Source organism: Pelecanus crispus, chromosome 4, assembly GCF_030463565.1.
Source record: "Pelecanus crispus isolate bPelCri1 chromosome 4, bPelCri1.pri, whole genome shotgun sequence".
Lineage (NCBI taxonomy): Eukaryota > Metazoa > Chordata > Aves > Pelecaniformes > Pelecanidae > Pelecanus > Pelecanus crispus.
Genome location: NC_134646.1, coordinates 57,404,383 through 57,423,094, shown reverse-complemented (window position 1 = coordinate 57,423,094; position 18,712 = coordinate 57,404,383). Strand labels below are relative to the sequence as shown.

Sequence of the window (18,712 nt, the reverse complement as noted above, 5' to 3'; positions counted from 1 at the left end):
TGTGTGAACAGCCCCATTCTGAACACAGCTTTATGATGATGATGATAAAGTTTAGAGCTTTTAATATCTGGTATCTTCATTACAAGTATGACTAAAAATCAAAATGTTCAATTTAAAGGGTTATCTCCCTATATTGTGAGAGGCATCTGCTTGATCCAATTTTTATAAATAGTCCATGAGGTTCAAGTTTCTACTTGGTGTCCAAATATCTTCAAGAGCAATATTTCCCCAGCCCCTCTTGGCACTTTTCATCAGTAAGCTGATTTTCCTAACAAGAATGCAAACCTTTTCTAGACATGTCATGCTATTTTATTCCACTCTCTAGTCACAAATCTGAAAGACTTGTTCCTTATCAGAAATATTAATTAGTTGATCAATATAAATAACACTGGATATATTAGTGTCCCTCTCCAAGAATTAGCACTTTCACTCTCATACCAAGATTGTCAAATACTAAGTTTACATATATTTTTCCACCTTTAATTTTATTTTCCTCCCTAAGCACTCAAAAACATTTCTTTATTATCACAGCTGCCACCCAACGTGAATTACAGTACTGAAAATCAGGGATCAGAACTCACTCATACACGAGTTTAACACACACAAAACAATTAAAGTAAATAATTACAATTCCTGTCTTGCACACTATAAATCAAAATAACTATTGACATCTCTAATGATGCCACAGATCTACCCAGAAAGGTCTGATATTTCTCTAGCATATTCCATGATTGCAGACATTATTTTTTATTGATATTAGGAATTGATATTAAGAATTCTTACTTATTGACATTAAGGTTTTGTTTTCCTAAGATAGTTGTATAAGGAGCTTAGTCTCAGTCTGCCTTATTGTATTACATGTCACAATTTGTTCAGGTAAGCTTCTTTAAGGCTTTTTGCAGTTCAAGTGTGAGGAGATGCACTTGGCCAATTATGATGAACTTCCAAAATTTTTGTGTGTTTTCAACTTGCACATGTGCAATTCCTATTAACTAAATATTATCCACAATTTTTACTCAAACATTTTTTCAGTGTTCAACTCATTCATGAAAATACTGGTTGCCATGGAGACCAAACCTTCGGTACTTCTCATCTTCCCAAGTTCGAGTAGCAGCCATTCATAATTTCTTCTATCACTTCAGAAAGTTACATTTTACATAACTCAGACTTCCTCAACTTCCATAGAAAGTATTCATTTATCAAACGCGTTACTGAAGTGAGCAAAAATTCAGTGTGAGCGAAAACAGGACAGTCACAACTACCTTAGCCTCTAATCAAAAAGGAAGGTTACCTTGCATAAGGTTGGGAGTACTGCATATGAGCTGTGTTTTTTCCCCTAAATATTTTTTGTACAAACTTGCTGTTTAATTGGAGTAATACTTATTTTTTCCTGTACATAAATTGCAGTATGCCGTCTTCAAGGCTGGAAGGACTTGCCAAGGTCACAGAGCTGAGTTCCCAGCAACCGGGTGCAACACCAGAACGACATGCATGCACACCACATGCCATAAAGCATTTCTGAACATCCTCTAACACTTTGATCTAGCACTTTGATCTCGGTAACAGAGGTCCTAAAAGACACAGAAGAGTGTGTGCCACACAGCACAGGCAATGGGAGATCAAAACCACTGCCATGTTCTAGATCCCTATGGTGGAAGTTCGCTAGATGAAAGTACACAAAGGTGTTAGGAAACAGACCAAAGTGCACACTGCAGAGAAAGGCGATAACCCAAAATACCTGACGTGAAAGAAAAATTCTTTCTTATCTCATATCTGATGATTGGCTTGTCTCTCAGTACAGAAGCTTTATGTGTCAGGTGCTTTAAAAGAAATATTTTGTTTCTTTACAATGTCTACACTCTCCAGCATCCGTGCTCTTGTCACTCTTAAGCCCCGATGCTTCCAAAGGCAGCCCAGGAAATGAAAGAGAGATGTATTATGTGTCAAGAACAAGAGCACAGAGGTTTGAGGAGAGAAGAGGTGAAAAGAAGGAATATATCCTTCCTAGCCATGGTAGGTAACAAACAGACACCAAGTATGAGATTGACAGAACAGAAAAATGCTGCAACACACAGATTTTGAACAACTCTCCTTTCATATCCATCTGCAGATGAACAAAATAAAAAAATCAAGTACCCAAGGACTCCTAACAGATACCACACATTTCTAAGTAAACAGTTGCTTCTATCCTAAATATGTGAGTTTCTAAGAAAGCTAAAGCTTTTTTCTACTCAACAGACAACTTGGACTCTACTATTTTAAATCACATATTGAAGCTAACAGGCTGGAAAGAAATTACAAGTTTAAATCTCCTTTTGAACATCATTACCTGTGTCTGGTCAGAAGAAATTTAGCAAAGCAGCTGCTTTGGCTCCTTCCAGACTTTCCTACTGGAGTGTGCCACAATCCCCCCATTACCAGGACTGAGGACTGAAGGGAACATGCTACAGCTCCAGTCCGGTCCACGCTCCTGGACAATGAGAACCTGGTACTCAACCAGCTCTTGTCTCTCTGTTGGGAAACTGAGGACTGATGTGCTCCTTAACCCAGAAGTACATCTAGATTTGCTTTAAGTAGACAAGTCTTAATAATGTGTTTACACAATACATTTTTGTCTCCAGTTTTCAAAAGATTGCCTTAAAAAGCCTCTGTCATTTAAGGATCGGGAAAACATTGAGAGCTCATCATCTTCGAAGTACTGTCTTTGCATTAGTAAGCTAATCCTCAGTAAGAGACCATCTTGGTATGTTAACTTTCAAAGCTACAAAACAGCTTCTCTCGCTAAGGATGAAACCCCAAGGCTGTTTAGGCTGATCTAAACCCAGGCATACTGCAGGCAAATCCTCCCGCCAGGCTCACGCGATGACACAGGAAATCAAAATGGGTAAACTGGACAAAAACCTAACCCTGGCAAGAAAAAAAGAACCAGCTGAACTACAACCAGACCAGCTCCCAGAAGCGTTGCACAAATTTCAGTGCAAGGCAGAGGGCACGACCATGAAGCCCAGGGAAGGTGGTACCGGGACAGCCTTGCATCAGCCTGCGAGGCCACGGACCCCACTCCTTGGCTATGGTTTCACACAGCCCCCTGCAGATGGCATAAGCTGCAGTACTGTCCAAGGATGCAACCCCCCCCAGCCCGCTATCTCCTTCTCCGTGCCATCCTCCCCCCGTGCAAGCAAACGCAAGTGTGCAGCTGCGTGAACTGAACTGGAAAAGCAGCGTACGTATTCATTTTCTTCCCCAGGTTAATTTTGACACAATCAGTTGTCCAATTTGCTCACCGCATGACCGCGCATATGCTTGAGCCAGCACAAAGCGGAGAGTCAGTGAAGGGACAGCACTTGCCTTTTTACTCTTTCAGCAGCAGAACAGAGTTACGGCTATCCTACAGTCATACAGGTTACTCATCTCTGTGTTCACGTGCGCAAACTCTTCAGCTGGTAACAAACCTCCCCAAAAAACGATGGCAAAAATGTCAGACTGAAACAGTTATAAACGCTGCCATGAGAGGATTACAAATACCTTAGTTTTGCTGAAATGCCAGCGTATTCAAAAGGCAGAATAGATGACTAGGATTTACTTTCATCTCTAAACTTGCTGAGGACTCCAATTCATGACAGCATTAATGGTTCACATTAACAACTCTTGCCTTGTATATGACAATGTTCGTGATTTTATCTGCTATGTAAAATGAGTAAGTTAGTTAAAACACACACAGAAAAAAACCCACACAGTACAGAAAAAGGGGAGGGAGTTTGACTGTGTTTACTAAGAAGATACATAGTTGTTCCTCAAAGAAAAGTCAAAATCTATTACCAGATTTCTTAACTAGGTCAAACAACATTATTATCTGGTATAATTATGTTCAGTGGGATTCATTTACTCATGAACTTGCAATCGATAACACTGTAAGAAGGGTCTATGTGGATTGTAAACAGCATGTTTAATGGAAAAAAAAAATCTCACTACAGGGCAAGATTAAATAATTTCTTTCTGGTATTCTTTGCCATCAAAGCAGAAGCCATTAACTGCTCTTAGCTGCCAGCGAAAATTTAAGTTTCTTTTTTTTGAACCTTCAAAACATGGACCATTCTACAGAACGTCAGATGAAATTTAGAACAAAAAAAAAAAATCATACCACTCGCAACAGTTCAAACCCAAAAAAACTACTTTCATAAATTGCTTGAAAACACTGAATGTTATTCACTTGAAACAATATCCTGTTTGTTTGCTCTGATGTGAGCTAGCGCTATGTGATCTGGGAGCAAGTGCTGTAGGAAATCTGTTAAACAGTATTGTTTGGTTGCTAGGGCCACACCAAATTGTTTGGATAGTTTCAAGGAACAGTAAAACAATACAAAGGATAATTAGACAGACAGCATACTCCTGGGTCAAAAGGCAACACACCCTGATGTATGCTAAATTAGAAACAAAGTTGTTTCATGTTAAACACAAGTGTCCAAGAACTAGAAAAGGTTACTTAATACCCAAGTTGATATTAAAGAATGCTATTTTTATCATCCTGTTTCTCTCTGTATAGCCCCAAACGCATCGAGTATTTGAGGATGTAAGTAGCGTCCTATTTACCAACGAGATTATCCAGGATTCAAATACACAAAGCAGGTACCAAAAGGTAACAAATGCACCCCAGCCTGTGACAGTGTATGAGCGCATTTTACTTCATGGCTAATATGAAACAATGCTTTTTAGCTGCTGTACACTTTTTTTGGTACTACTTTACACTTAGCCAAGTGTAGACACTTCATATGTGCTTTAAATAGTACTTTCTACGTTTTTTCATGTCTTTAACCGAAATTTGCTTTCAGTTACTGCTGTTTCTCAGGAAGTTGGAATGGTCAGACTGAAGCAAAACTTCCATCAGATATCTCCCCTCTTTCAAGATACTTGAAAAATATATCTAGAATTACTTTTTGTATTTTAAATAACCTTATATACACCGACTGATCAGTAACACCACAAATATAAACACAGTGATTGAGACTGAAATCAGTCCAAATACATTAGAATATACATGACCAAGAAAAGCAATCTGCTCTTTCTCCCGTATTTCTCATATCTCAGTCTGGATACATGGTTACTGATGAACAAACATCCTCTTAGTTTCAATACAGACTACACAACTAATTCATCCAGTGACATGAGGTACGGCGTTCTCTCTTCTTTCTCTGTGTTGGCAGTACACAGTGAATTATCTTTGGAAAATGTTTAACAAAGATCATGGCTCCACATGTCCAATTACACTACATGAACAGGCAAAGAAGAACCATTATCTCATTAACAAGCCACATGGACTAAGAGCCCAGATTGCAAATTCTTACTCACCTCCCTCTCTTTCACTGATTTTATGTGAATTAAATGAAAAGAATTAAATAACCAGCAGTAGTAGCTGGTACTTCTGTCATGCATTTATGAAACGTCACATGTTAATAAGGTGAATGGAATACCCACCTGTGAAGTAGAAACAGCCTTAGAACTGGCTTAGTTCAGTGGTATGGTACAGTGTAATGTTTGTAAAGCCAAGTCAAACCTCTCAGTGAGAGGAAGTTATACGTGTATTGATAACTTCCCCTCCGTGTCTAAATAGGAACTTACATTTTACTTCTGCAGTAGAAACACTTCCCTATTGACAATTTATCTAAGGAGCTTCAGATATGTTTATATTACATTTTAGCCAAGTTCTGGAACAAAGAAAGATAAATGAATGCTGCATCAACAAACAGAAGATAAGTTTATTTCAACAAGTAGCTAATTAAGCATATGGCTAAAACGTGAAGGATGCCCTAGGAGGGAATACAGAAAGGAAAGGGAAGTATTTGAGTGTATTGTGGGAACTGGTACTATGACAGCTTTCATTTGGACTAAAAAAAAACACAGAACAAAAACCTCACAGAAATCTTCTGAAGCTTTATCATAAAAATAATTTTTCTATCCCCAACAAATATGAACATCTTTTCTTTATGGAGAGTTGACTCAAGTAGGAGAGCAGCTGCCAATTTGTCTAGTTAGAGGTACTCACATGAAGACTGCTTGCTGCTTTCAAAGCCACTGAAAACACAGGCAAGAAATTTAATCTTAGCTCTCCCCAAAATGCAGACTCCTCTGCCAGTAAACAGTGGTAGAAACATTACTTCAGGCCAACACAGAGACACAGCAGAAATTCTGAAGCATCAAATCTTAATCTGTCAATATCTAGTTTTCTAGGTATCTGGGCCAAATTAAAATCCCTTAGCGGATACAGTCTTGCTGCTACTGATCATCCTCAAATTTGAAGTTCTGCCTTCTAACTAGGTAGTCTGGTCCTTCCAAAGATTCAGTAGTCTTCATCCCCACTGCTGTTAATATCTCTGACAATTTCATTCATAAACTGTAATTTTTGGATTTTCATCTGGCATAATGCTTTCTAGAAATCTAACCAAACAGTCTCCTGCAAGGGAGAAAGCAAAAGAGAAATATGTTTTGGTAACACTGCTTCAAACTTAAAAGTGATGTTTTTTGTTAGTTTAAAAAAAAAAATTGATTTAAGTTTAGAAGAAAATTTCTCCTCCATCTTTTCCACACCTATGAACATGGTCTGAGATGTACGAAGTCAGTCCCTACATGTCAAACACAGACAAGTCCTTGAAGGGTCTCTCTCCCCCTTCTGAAGTCCCCATCACCAAAATCTTCTGGAGACTTTTTGCTATATTCTCAGGCACATGGCACCTTTCTCCCTTTTTTGTACTAACATTCAGATACAATCTGAGGAAGAACTGTGAAGAGAACATGAAATTGTTCTTGCCTAGCTGCTTTATGGCTGAGCAAATTCCAACCAGCAAATATTCCAGTCCCTGTATGGAACTTCATATCTTGCAGTCTCTTCCCTACTTTATTTTGAGAAGTCTCAAAATAAAATAAGTAAATTATTTCTTCCCTGGAAATCTAGAAGAGACAGAAAGATAAAATAGGTAACAGAGATAAAATCAGGAATTTTTTTGAAAAAAATTTTTTTGCCTAAACTCATATACTTGAGAAGAGAGAAATGGGGCTACAAATTTCCCCAAGTAAATCCTACTGGCTTTGCCACTTCTTAAATGAGGACTATGCTAGTCATTCCTCTTATCTTTCTTTATACATAGGTGAGAAGTAGCAACCCAGCAAAACCACCTTTCTAAACCTCTCACACCTGTGGAAAGCAGCACCGCTAATGAATTGCAAAATACCAGTTTAAGTGTTTACCCCTGAGCAAAGTTTTTTTTCAGGTCAGAAAAAAACCCCACAGCAATCCTTAAAAATTATTAGCACAGTAACACATTATCCTCATACTGTCTATAGAGAACCTGCTTCTCTATAGAATTGTGACTGAACAGGACAAAAAACAGCCACGTGCTTCACCAAAATCAGATGGGGGGTAGAAAACACAAGATACTTTTATTAAGAAATGTAATGGTTGAAGAAGAGGTCAGATCTGGCATTCAGGACAGTGTCAGGACACCCAATCAGTAACAAACTATTAGTCGTTGCTGGGCTCACTCCATCCACTGAGAATGTCGGTCTCCCTCTCTCTCATGCTATGTAATTCTAACTTAGCATGGGATGGCAGAGCAGAATGTCCCATCTACAATGCAAGCAACTACCTTTGCAGACAAGACATTTTAAAAAAATCACTAAGATGTATGCAAGGCCAATTTTATATTTTAAATTTTTAAATATATTTTAAGGTTTTTTTTTTTAAAAAAAACTTGTATTTTAAAAAATCCTTAACAACATAACAGCTAGGACATAGATAGGAAATGCTGTCCGAGATTGCTAAGAGCATATGCAAGAAGTAGTACAACTCATTATCTGAATTACTTTACAGAGCCTTCTATGGTAGACCAGGCATGTAGATTATTATCAGACAGGAAAAAAAGAAGACATTAAAAAATAATTTTGATAGCGCAAGATGCCAGAAGACCAAACCATACACGTTGGAAAACAATGTGATAAAGCACAAAAATTGGAGCGGGAAGAGGAAATCAGTTTGAACTCAATTGTCTCAAGTCCTGCCCAGTCATTCTTGGTTATGGCATTCCATCAGGAAATCCTGACCATTAAAGCATCAGACCATTAAAAAAGTAGTTTATGTAATTCCTTTTCTAGAACAACTGCCAGAATAGAAAACCTCTTCAGATAGATGATTTTAATTAAAAATCATATTTTGAATTTCACAGAAACCTTCACTTAGAAAGACATCAAATTTATTTCATACCATACTTCCAAACTGCTAATATATTTAGCATGCTTTACTCCACTGTCAGAAAGGCTCTCTCGTGCAAGATCAGCTTAAAAGAATATAAAGGATAAGTCTCTCTCATCTGTCCATAATCTAGAACACAATCCATCACATACAGAAGTAGGATACTGGCAGGAATGCAAAGGTTCAGGGCTATAAGTTCAATTCCCAATCATAATTTTCAATTCAATTTAAAGCTGCATATATAATAAAGCAAGTTAGACTTAATATATGAATTTCTGCTGGAAAACAGTTCTGTAATCAAGTTGCAAACTTAGAGAAAAGATACCACTCCAGGCACGTCTGTTACCTACTGTCTTCTTTCCCACTAGACTTACTGTGAAGACTTAATATGACCCTACTGCCAAAATACTTGGCACAGCACCAGCAAAGTACTAGTGCTGTGTTGTCAAGTAAGAGAGGTACATATCCCGATATCTCAGTTTCCTTCAAAACACTGAACTATAATAACTGAGCACATATAACTGCCAAGTTTCACTCATTTACAAATTTTGTGTTCCCTCAAAAGAGCAACCACATAAGCATAAAAAACCCCTAAACTTGTTTCTTTACTTCCTATAACTTAATGTTAGGCTTCTACAGCATTTTAAGTCATACCTTCAGAAACGATGAAAACACAGAAGCAATTCTATTCCAGCATGATTAAATTGCAAAAAAAAGCTTACACCACTAATTTTAAAGAGCAATAGCCGATGCTTATTTTTTATTTAAAATTATTACTGCAACAGGAGTAAAGATGACAACTTCCTTTTGAATATGGACAGCAAGGAAAAAATAGCATAACTTTGGCTTGTTCTGTCAGTTCTTCTGATTCACCTGCCTTTAGGAAAATGTAAACCAAGCCACTATTAAGTCTGAGCTAGTAGTATTCCCTGGCTTTCAAGGGGACCTATAAATTCAGGCTCATCACCATACCAGTCATGGTTATCATGCTTTTAGATAGTACTGTGCATTCACATCATAGCCAAGAGGCCATCACCCGTGAAAGCACCATACATCTTTCCTTACTCCCTCCGTTCTAACTCCAGGAGTCAGAGGACAACTGGAAGGAACTCTCACATGTCTAGCTATCTGGCACCAATTCCAATGCTTCGTGTCATCAACTTCTCTACAAACACAAGCAGTTACAACTTTCTCTGACGTTGTAAAAGCTGAAAATGTTGACACCATCCTATCCCATGGCTCGCTGCTAGATTCCCAGCCTGGCTGCAATCGTTTACCCAAACTGCACCAATAAGGATCCAGAAATAAGCTACCCATCTGAGCTTAGCAGGTATGTATAATCCTATCACCTGTATCAACATTTTTCAGTATTTTGCCATTAGTAGACTTCCCCGCCCCTTTTTATTTTTAAGAGGAAGTCTCCGAGGTGGATACAGATTCCTATTCAGAAAATTTAAGCTTGCTGGGGCGGTTTGGTTTTTCTCCATTCCCTCTCCCAGCCAACCGACTGCAGTTTGAGAGCCCCAGAATGATGGTTAACTTCTGAAGTGACAGGTAAGTGTGCGGGTAAACTTGCACGCACGCTTTCTCCCCCATGCCCTTTCTGCTTAGTACGGCAGGCGTGCCCTGCTCAGCCCATGAGGGTGGGGGAAGCAAGGCAGAGAACAGAACGTTTATTGCTAACAGAGAAATCCATTTTTTCCTTTCTGGGCTATCAAATTGAAGGCTGCACCAGGCTCGAAATGCATTGATGCTCTGAATCCTGTGTTAAGCTTGAGCTAACAAAGGCAATAAAATTATATCAATGCTTGGCTAAGTGATGTTACATTAAAAAGCAAAAGGGAAGCAAAGGCAGCAGTGGGAAGATACACCAGTCAGGCCTGGGGACTAGGAGAGTAGAAAGAGAAGGAAAGAGAATTATATTTGCTGGTCCAGATTTCCATATACACTGTTCCACAACTTAAGGAAGCACACATTTCCACAGCGATGATGAGAGTGAACTTACTCTGAATAAAAACTTCATTTTTATGGTATGCTAATTATGTGAAGAGAAAGAAAAGCACAAACTAAACCCTAAATCTAAAGCTTTACAAAGTAGTACCTAAAAAACTAAAACTAAGGCAAGGATATAGCATCAAAGGAATACAAACACACTGATATATGGGCTGCACAGACAACTTAATTCAACCCTTGTCACTGCAAACGCATCATCTATGATGAGGTTTTGTTTCCTTTTAATATATTAACACATCCATATACACCACACACAAAAAATGCATCAAGTACCAAGGTCAAAGTGATCACAGGCATGCCTTTGTTAACCAGCAAACACAAAAAGAAACTTAAATACCTTCTCTCATCTTTCCTAATCCACATTTCTCTGGAAAAACAAAACTCCACATCCTCAATTTGAAGAATTAAGGATATAAAAAAACCCTATTGATGCACTGTACTGAAAGAAAAAACAATGACAAAATGCTCAACGAATTTACGCTTGGTATTATTTCCAAAAAGACAGAAGCCAGCAGCTTTTGCAAAGAGTTCTCTTGCTGAGCACAACCCAAGGTAGTTTGTCTAAACCCCCCCTCCCACTGCCTGCTTATTCTTTCCTTGTGAGAAGGGGGCAATTCCAGCTCCCAGTAGAAAGAGGAAAAGACTTTTCCTCATTATCCTCATTATGCTCATTATCCTCAATTATCCTCATTAATGTCAAACTGGTACCTTTCCTGAGTAAATGCAACAAGTAATGAATACTGGCAGCTTTGCTGTAAAAAGCTATTTTTGAAAAAGACTCTGGAGCATCAGTTATAAAGTAACCAATAACTTCAGATCATGTATCATTAAAAAACCCCAAACCCTATTTTTAAAAATCTGTAAAGAAACCCAGTTACTTTCTTTTAATATGCTTCATATAAGCATATTAATATTTCAGATGAAAAATATTTCTACAAGTTAAAGCTCAAAAACATTACATTAACCCAGACTGGGTCCATTTAAAGAGCATTTTCAGTAACTGCCTAGTGAAGTACTCAGAAATATTAAAATAGTATTTCTGATACTTAGGTGTGGTTTGAAAATTGAAGTGTTAGATATACATAGAAGGATTAAAAAAAGAGAATAAACAAATACATTTGAGCATTGGAATGTGCTCAAACATACACAAATCAGGGTTAGAATAAGTCTCACGCATTAACTATCAATTTCAGGAAAGAACAACTGTTCCACGCTCCAATTCTGTCAGTTTTGCCTAGTAATCCTCCATATGAACATAGGAGCTGAAAACCAAAATAAACCTCTGAAGACTAACTCAGTCTGCCATGTTTAACACAAACATGCCAAGGAGGAAAAAAAAAGAAAATCAACATTTTCAAAAGTGTATTCTTACAGTAAGCTTGCTGAGGAGTCAAAACAAAACAGCAAAAAACAATTTTTTGCACATCCAGGTAACTACCTAAATTTAATTGTCAAAAAAAAAAAAAAATCATATCTGAACATATTCCCTGAAGTTTTCTGCCCTGCACTGCAGGGATCAGCTCTTCTGAAAATCCAACTCGGATGGGTTTCAGTTCCCAGTACAACTAACCACAGAGTTAGCACATAGGAGAAGTTGATTCTTTTTCAACTAGAGCACAAATTTCCTTGTGACGGCGCATACATATCTTCCAGCATTGTTGTAAATTCTGTTTTTAAATTAGCTATAGTTGTCTGTGGTTTTCCATTTACCCAATGTACTCTTCTGAGCCAAGTCCTTTCATTTACCAAACTCTACAGAAAAACAGCAACATCAACTGCTGAGCTGGTGATGGTCTGGGATGTTTATTTTCATTTTATCTTGGGGGAAAGAAGTTTGATGAATATGAAAATCAGCAAATATCTAGAAGATCCAGGATTGTTCACTAGGTCACTTATCCAAATTTGTTTTGCTTCTGTGGGTTAGTGTGGGAACTGTATTTTGAGGCCTCTCAGCACTTTTAAAGTCTTTAACAGCATGAGGTAGCACTGAGTTCACATGAAGCCCTAGATAACAATATGTTTTTTAAAAGCAAGCATGAGACACTTGTATTTCTAACCAGGCTTTCTGAAGAAATTTATCTATGCTAACTGCAAATAAAAGTAAACTAAACCAGCAAGAACCTTAAGTTGTGCAACTCCTTAGAAAAACAGAGGACAGCCTTCAGAGCTTTAAATCTTCAGAGAAAGTGCAAGGGCACAGCACAAACCTTGTGAAAAAATCTCACGTAACATGCAGACATAGCTAGCGCTCGAACTGGACCTCTGTAAGAAGGCAATACCAAGTGCCATGCAGCGCTATTCTTAGCCACCATAAACACACCGAGCTTTCAGAGTTAACAGCTTCTTTGTCAGCTCCAGGGGAGGAGACTAGTCACATCTGAAATAAAAATAGGTTATCATATGCTTGTCCACAGAACTCCAAAATACATGGCTAAATTGGTCATTTAAAAGATTTCAGCTGTATGCATTGGAATTCAAAGGAAAAAGAAAAAGCTTTTCTCTCCTACCTTCCTCAACTTTCATTTTAACTTTTTATCTGATTCTAATTTACTTCAAAAAGCAGTTTGCTTTCTCCACAATAAGAACCTTTATCTGGTTTCAATACATTCTTATAAGCTCTAAAAAGCATTGCAGAGAACTGTAAATGAGCAGCTCAGAGTGGTATGAACAGGAAGGCCTGGCTGTAGAGGCACCAGGGGAAGCGGGGCTCTCAGCGCGGCCCTAGCGAACGGCACCCGCGTGGGCAGGTCATGGAGACCCCCGCACACCCACCTGCAGTTGCACAACACACCCAGACCTGGAGCCAAAGAACCATGGCAACTCGGAACAACTCACGGAGGTGGGACAGGATGGAGACACTGATCACTGTCTGCTCCAAAAACACACAGCCAAAATCTGTTGGCAACCGAAGAGGAACCCAGGACACGAGGAGAATGTGGCATCTGGCATCCTTACCTCCCATACCATGGCCATGGATTCCAGACCTAACAGCTGGACACAAGCATCATGGTGCCTTTTTGCTGGACGGACACCTTGAACACCTCTGTCCTGCTGCCTGGCTGCTGGACGAACCTCTCGGACACACACGCTGGGGCTTGAGAAACTGTGAGAGCAAGTGCAAACTCTTTCTTCCCCTCAGTTCTTATTTTAAATAACATCTCCTTTCCCTCTTACAAGGTCTCCCGTTTACATCTGCTACATCGTTTATACAATGTTGCAGCAGTACTTCCCACACTGTTTTCTGATAAAAATTCAATAGTAGGGTTCATATTTTTGTAGGAAGACACAGAAAATATCCACAGTCTATCAGCAAAGCAACAGAGATGCTTACCTACAAAATGAAGAATGGTAAAAATATACTGGAAGAAAGCTATGAAACTATTAAAATTCTGCTTTAAAAATTCCCCAACATCCAGCCCTCTTCAGGAACAGACGGTAAAATTTCCAAGTAGAGGATATCACAAAAAAAGGGTTGTATAATCCATAACACTCCTTACTGCTGCTACATAAAGAAAAAAAATAAGGTCACTTAGGTTACCGACCAGAATTAGCACAGATAGCTAGCCAGTGCCACCATCTCCCAAGTTGCAATATATAAATACACAGGTAGCATTATTTTGAAAATGGAACAATATTTGCTTCATTCTTGCTCAGGTATACTACTACCGAAATTGTTTTTATGCATTGCCCAACTACTCCCACTCAACCCTGGAAATCTGAGCTTCTCCGGTCAAGGTTTTGAATCTCAAGTTTCCTCGGTATGTCAAAGCTACACAAGCAAAATCTGGATGTATCCTAAGAAAAAACATTACCTCATTAATCATTCTACAGTAATAAAACACAGATTAGATTAACAGCTGAAGAACTTTTGGGGGGCAGAGAAGCAGAGAAGCAGCCTGGCCACTGTGGGACTGTGCAGTGACCACAGAGCCCAGGCGGGGTTAGGGCCTCAAAGCAGGGAGCGCTCAGGTCCCGACACCTGGAAGGAGACCAAATGCAAACCACAAAACGATAACGAGCTCTGGCCTCTGCTGAGTTACACTCTCAGCCAGTGACCTAGAAATTTGAGTTTCACATCCAGAGCTCATCACTTGTCTTTTTCCCTGATGATGTGACACTTAAGTTTGTATGGTCACGTATTGACAACACCGTAAAACATCAAGCTGTTTTAATCACACTACAAAAGTCCACTTCCTGTCTGAGCTAACTCTAAGTTTGCTAGACCCACAGAACAAGATTACGTATGGTTTTCCTCCTCCGCAGGTGGAGAACAGGAGGCAGTCTGACCAGCGGTGCACTGCTACTCCACAGCCACAGACACGACTCAAGGGGAGGAGCAGTGGTTAATCTCCAGAAATATGTTACCAATACCCTCCTAAATTTGGCAAGAAGCACAGGCCAGGAAAACAGGAAACTCAAGAGAAATCTATCAGGTTTTTTCCTAATTGTAGATGCTGATGAGAACTTGCGACCGTTCACAAGGCTCTGCCACCTCAATGGAGTCACAATGCAGACCGCACACAAGCAAACATCTTCAAGTTAACAAGACAGCCCAACACATTAAAGGTTAGAAATACCCTGTCCCTCTCTCAGGAGACTTTTTTAGGTAAGACACACGCAAAGCACACACATGTTACAGTGCCATTAACTTGGAAGGTTAACTCAGGTCTAGCCTACAGCTTCTGGGCAGTTCTCCCTGTCAGCAGGAATCAGGGACTGAGGCTCCTGAGAGTTATAACCCTGCAGAGAAAATCCTCTCAAGACTGCACAGCTGCTCTTCCGCACCTTCACGGGTCTCTTGTCACCTCGCCCAGGCCCCAAATAGCTAAAGCTATCCAATATTCACGATCACTTTTTGCAGTCCATCTTCGTAACCTTAGTCTTAAAACTGCAAATATAAACCAAAACCAAATAATTCACAAGGACTCGACACCATTTTTCTCAGCACCATTTATGTAAATGGTCTTAGCAGAAGTAAGGAAGTACGTAAGAGATAGGAAAGCTCAAGAAAGAACTAAAAAAGTGCAAGAATATATCTAATAAACCAGTATCTAAACTAAAATTAACTGAGGAATCAGTACTTCCTCACTTCAGGTCTTCAGAATGAGCAGTGCGTACTATTTTTTTTATTCTGAAAACTTGCATCTCCAGGAAGACGCCAGTTTGGCACAGCGAGATTCCATTTTAGTGAGGCTGAACTTCAGCTCAATATGCTTCAAAAAGTTTTCATGCTCAGTGGCGGCATAATTCACATCCTTCACCACATTTTAGATCGTGAAATCCTACAGGCTTGCTTCCAAAAATACAGAACCAATGTCTGCGCCCTCTCTAGGGCCCTCCCAGGTCCTGTCCTGCCATCCTCTCCCCTTTTTGATTAAACAAGTTATGCTCTTGTTTCCCTTATCCTCTCCAAGATGAGCACTCTAGTTTTCCAGTATCTCCTTCAGGCATAATGCGGTCATAAAAGATACGCACAAAGTATAAATTAAAAATAAGTAAGTACAAATTATTCAAACAATCCTTTGAACAGTACTACAGTGATGGATGCTAGGAAAACTTTTACCAGTTGAATCACTTTCCTGTTGGTCACCTTTCACCACATTTTTGAAACATGGTTTTGCTCATACTGTTTTGCTTAACGTCATTCTCTCAGAATTAGTGATACACTTTTACCTTCCTTCCTGTGGAGGAACGATTATAGCTTGAAGTACCCTTTCAGGGTTTTTTAAATTACTATTTAAGAAGAAAAAAAGTAAGAGAAGACGACTCCAAAATCTTTTCTCATCCATGCACTTCTGCTAGGTTTTGGATTCCTCCTTCCTCTTTTCCTATCCTATTAATTTCTGAAGAGAGAGAGGTTCAAAGGTAGGAATACCCCTACAAGCAGAACAATGCACGACTCCACCTTAATATCCCCCATCAGTCTGTCACGGGTTTCTAGCCACAGCATCTCGAACAGCTATCAAAAAAGCTCTGAACTTCTCGGTCAAACCTCAGTACATCTGGGTTAGCTTCCTTCTTTCTTTGCTTTGCTGTCATAAAAATGAAGTGCCAGTTGCCAGCCTCTCTTTTTTCCAGGACAAGACCTCATTTGTAGCTGAAAGAACAGTAAAAATCTGGTGATACTTGGCCCAACTGCTGCATCCTGCTGACAGCCGGCACAAACAAGATGTCAGGGAGAAAAAGGAGGCAGGTTTCCACCGAGATGTCAGACACACAATTTTTTAAGCCTAACATTGGCTGCATTAAGAGCAGCTGAGCTGTTACTGACCAGTGACCCTGGTGCACCGGCACCCTCGCAAACATCACAGTTGCTAACCTGAAGAACTTAAGTCCTAGTTCAGCAGCATGAACAAAGGAAGCAAACAGGGATGATGAATAAAAGAAGCAAAAGGAAGAAAATCAACAAACCCTAAGGCTACTTATGCTGCTTTGACAGCACTGTGAATATAACCATTCTCTCCAACAGCCATTAATTAGTTAGCATTGATTTGCAAGGGTTTAAGGCATTCATACATCTTTCTAGACCAGCATTCTGGTCTGTAGCAATTGCCTACAAAGGAAACTTCAAAAAATAAAGTTGAAAATATCCCCAAATCACGTGCCAGCTGTGCCTGACGGGCAGAACCAGAGGACTCATTTATACTTTCCATGCTGTGCTTTCTAAGATCTCTTCGAGAAATTAATTACTTCTACAACTTAAACTAATTCTTGAGCAAGAAACCTATAAATATTAATGTTTTAAATGAAAAGTTTTTTTAGAAGCTTGAAATGGTTGGTTTTTTAAACTCTTAGCAGTCTATTTCTGAGGCTATGTAAGTCTGAAGAAAAGTACTCTTTCTCCCTTTTGGATTTTCAAATTCTTGATTCCTAAGAGAAGAAGGAGAAAATGTAAAGAGTGAGCAAAAATTTTGATATGCCTGTTGTTTTCTACTACTACCTCAAAGCATTATGTATTCATTAGTAGTACTGATTCTGAACTGAGTAAAATCCGTCCTACACACATTGCTTTTCTTGTGTGTTCTAACTATACCTAATTAGGGCATCAAGTATAAAATCTGATGAAAATAATTAGAGAGTCATAAAACATGTAATTCTAACTGTATTGAAACATTTTCCACCTCTAGTTTTTTGACCATCACCATATTCTAAATACTTCTTGATCGGTCTGTAAAGACTCCTGGATTTGTCTTATGAGAGTTATCAATGCAAAGTCAATGATAAAAAGTTTTATTCTTTCTTTCTATACCTTAATTTTTCAATAATTTTCTAATATTAAACTTAATTAAAACAAAGCAATTCTATGCCTATACATTTTATTTTTCTCTGTTATTGCAGCTTGGCAGCCTGTTATACAAATCATATTTCAGTAAACTTCCCTGAAATTTCTCCCAGAAAGTAGTTTCTACCAGACCTACTAATGTTACCTTTGCTTGTGACATTCAGACAGGCAACGGGGAATGTCAAGAGTTCAAACACTTAATTCCTATTTACAGTAGCACGGCCCAGTGTCTTTTAGGTTCCAAGAGCCCCCTTTGATTTAGAATGGCTTTTTTCTCTTTAAGTTTGAATTCACCCTTTATTTTGCACTGTACCCAACAGAATTTAAAAGCTGCCTTTGACTAGCATCATTACTCTTTGTAGAGGAATGAGGAAGGGTATTTCTTTCTGTACAGGGGAAAACCTGTAACTACGTGCAAACAGGATATAACATAGCAAACAACAGTTTTGTTCCACAGAGTATTCTAAAGTTGGCAGTCACCTTCCTAAATAAATAAATACTATTTTGTCAGTGATCTCTTAAATGTTATTAAATCTCTAGTGTCTGAACCTTTCCCCTTCAAATACAAAAGCACCAGAGCTAGAGTTTAAAAAAAAAAAAAAAGTCAGCAGAAATGGGGTATTTGATATGGGTTGTTATCAGTTTATCTGGAACTTTCCTGAAGTCCATGCAGAGCGTGCAGTTTATTCTAGCAACAGTAGCTGACAGAGTGGTTTGCATTTGGGGCACTTTCTCCTTTCAGTAGCATTCTCTTCTGCAATTTGAATCATTACAGAAACTAGTTAGGGGTTTAGCAAAAGGTGTATTGCTTTAATAGAAAGAACACCCCAAAGGAAAGCTCATTCTAGCATATCTATGCCTGATGAAGATAAATAATGTATATCCCAACACAAAATGTACTTAATACAACACAGGCATCTTATTTAAAAATTAATATGAAGAACCTCACACATAACAAACTTAAAAAAAAAAAATCACAGTTCAAGGTTTTCCATGTTGATGTGCAGAGAAGTCCAAAGTAAGGCCCAAAATAGCAAAATATCTACTTATGATTGGTAAAAATCTGGTTACATACACTGCCCTAATGAGGCTCAATGATCCAGCTGAGCTGAGACACCCACACATGCCCACCAAAAGAGGCAGTCAGCCTCTCACTGCTGGGCCGGTGGACCTGGCCC

General features: G+C 38.8%; 1 protein-coding gene across 6 annotated transcripts in view; it reads right to left on the bottom strand.

Moving 5' to 3' along the window:
• The window catches only part of FRYL (FRY like transcription coactivator), a 148,319-nt gene that overhangs the window by 108,181 nt on the left and 21,426 nt on the right, over positions 1–18,712 (bottom strand). The gene's annotated exons all lie outside the window — the stretch shown is intronic.